Below are 2,759 nucleotides of genomic sequence, written 5' to 3' on the forward strand. Positions count from 1 at the left end.
AGTGTCACTCAATACGGAGCACATTAAAGTAGCAATGATGGTAAAACGTGTTATATATATATATATTTTTTTTTTGTAAATGCCGGGCGATTTTATTCATTTGAGTAAAGAAGATTCAAAAGGTCCCCTAACTCTTAAACGCCGTACGTATTAGGGGGTCTCTCTAAGCTGAATGAAATCACCAGACGGTAACTAAAAGGAATACATAAGAACGATAATAGCCAACTAGGGTTAATCAAACGAGGCAGTGGCTCCTGAATTTCGGTGGAAAGGAAGTGAAATCCCTCATTTGAATAGAATCACCTGACGGCAGGAAGAATAAATATACAAAAGCGATTACCTATAATCAGAGGCTCTACCTTCGATGAAATAGGATCGCCTTGGGTTGTCAAGTGGGGAGCTTACGCCAGGAGGCGCTTAACTGTGCCCAAGACCGTCTCTCTCCTGTCGCCCTGCGTGCCGCCAGAGCGAGTGACCATCACCGGGTCAGATCGTACCTGAGGGAGGAAAGACTTTGTCTTATAGCGGTGTGGGGGGGGGGGCGGGGTCTAATGCCACGGCTCTCAACCAGAGTTCCTCCGGTTCCCGGATTTTCCCAGGAGTTCGCAAGTAGTCCCTCACGGTACCCACTTGGTTCCAAGAGAGATCGAGAACCCGAAGCAGTTCGTAGATGCTAAGCGGTGCTGGTGAGTGTGGGAATGGTCTTCGGAAGGTTGAGGAAAAGTGCTACATAAGGTTAAAGGGCTCCTCGAGGAAAAAAGGTCGAGAACTACAGGTGGATCAAGACAGGATTCAAGGCATGGCAGTTCATAGATGACGAACGATTTTATACACAGTTGCAGTAATCTCCAGGAAGCTAAGGAAGGTATTACATTAAGCGAGGGACCTACGAAGAAGCGAGTCGCGCACTACTGATGGGTCTCGAAAGGCTTTGTTTGAGGTGTGTCACTTTGTCGTTATGGAGGGAAAGCCAGAACAAAGACAGCAGTGGTACATAATATCCGGACTCTGGGGTTCTCCGCACCGGAAGGACGTCTCCGGACTTACTAAAGAATTTTGTGTTTCTGGAAAGCGGGACACTTATCTTCTTTTGATAAATTTGTCCTGAAAGGTCAAAGGAAGCGGCCTCCTTCGGCCGCGCCTTGACCCCTCTGTGTTGTGGCACTCCCTTGAGAACGAGCCGGCATTCTTGATGGCACTGCCGGAAATCATTTATAAATGATTCATTGTCTTCCATTGTTTGGACCAGGAAATTCTTGACTCTAGTGTGTTTACGTTTGCTTGTTGTGGAATGTTGCTATATACGTCATCATCGTCTTTGTATGGAAATGCGTTTTGCCCTCGTGTCAGCCATAGTTTTCAATTATAACTTTCAAATATTGCTGTAGGTTATCATTTGCATGAACATGTGGTTTGTCGTCGTGTCTATCAACAGTTATGGCTAAGTTATAATTGCCATATGTTGCTGTATATTACCATCTCTATAAAATATGGTTTGTTTTCATGTCTATAAACAGTTATAGTTCATTGTTTCCAAATGTTGCTATCTCTTGAATATTATCACCTACTGTATATATATAAGATATGATCTACTTCAAACACTTAACTCTACAACTCCTAAAGGATTAATTTAAACTAAATAAGATTCTCTATTCGTTACCCAGAATAAAGTCATCAAAGACCGCAATAAATTGGCATTTTAAGCGTTGCTGGCTTCATCGTGATTGCTGGGTGGAGGGGGTAGGGCTCTTCAATCACATTGCGACGAAACCTTGAGGTTTGCCCTAAGTGGAATAAAATTGTTTAGCGTAAGCCAAAGTAAATTCCTTAAAGGTGCCTAATTCACCCTCTAAGCGATGTCTCGTTCATGATGAAAGTGAAAGTGTTTTCAGTATTGAGGGTCCATTGAAGGACCACCGGCCTATACCATTGTGCCACGATACAGTCTCTGTGCCTCACCATGCACGGTGGCTTCATCCGGCCTAGGAGTAAGATTGTCTGCATGGTGCGAAATGCCTGTGAAGTGCTGAGCGTGTTAGACTGAGTGATGTGGTTGTGAATGGAATCTAAAAACAGAGTAATCAACCCGATCACAGTAATAAGGTGCTAATATATGTATATATATATATATATATATACATATATATATATATATATATATATATATATATATATATATATTTATATATACATACACACACACATATATACACACACACACACATATGATTATATATATATATATATATATATATATATATGTATATACACATTTTTTCGTGTAATTGAAAAAGCTCCCACCAGTGATAATATTGGTATAGCAGAAGAAATCAAAAGATTTGTTTCTTCATTGGGTGCGTCTTGGTTTACCAGGTAACAGGACCACAGTCTATAAGTTGTACATAAACTTATACGCACTTGCACTATGTAGATGTAACTCTGTTCGATACTCACATCTTCATTCTTGGAACTTTTCTTTCAATTTGTCGACTATTTGCTCAGTACGTGACTTTACACTACTTGTACAGGATCCACAAGTCCAACCCTAATCTAGCTTAACGAGAGCTGCCTAGTGTAGGCCTTATGGTCTCTTGTAGTCTCCTTCATTCTTATGTTCTTATGTTCTTATTTCTTAGAATCGTGAGCTCATATATTTAAACTAAGTCAGTGGTTTTTAATTATTTCCACTGTTTACACCCTTTTCAACTCGTAAGTAGACCCGTAAGGACCAACAGGTCTGTTGATGTTTGAATTTCCTT

Source organism: Oratosquilla oratoria, chromosome 2 (genome assembly GCF_046742065.1).
Source record: "Oratosquilla oratoria isolate Oo_2021 chromosome 2, ASM4674206v1, whole genome shotgun sequence".
Taxonomy (NCBI): domain Eukaryota; kingdom Metazoa; phylum Arthropoda; class Malacostraca; order Stomatopoda; family Squillidae; genus Oratosquilla; species Oratosquilla oratoria.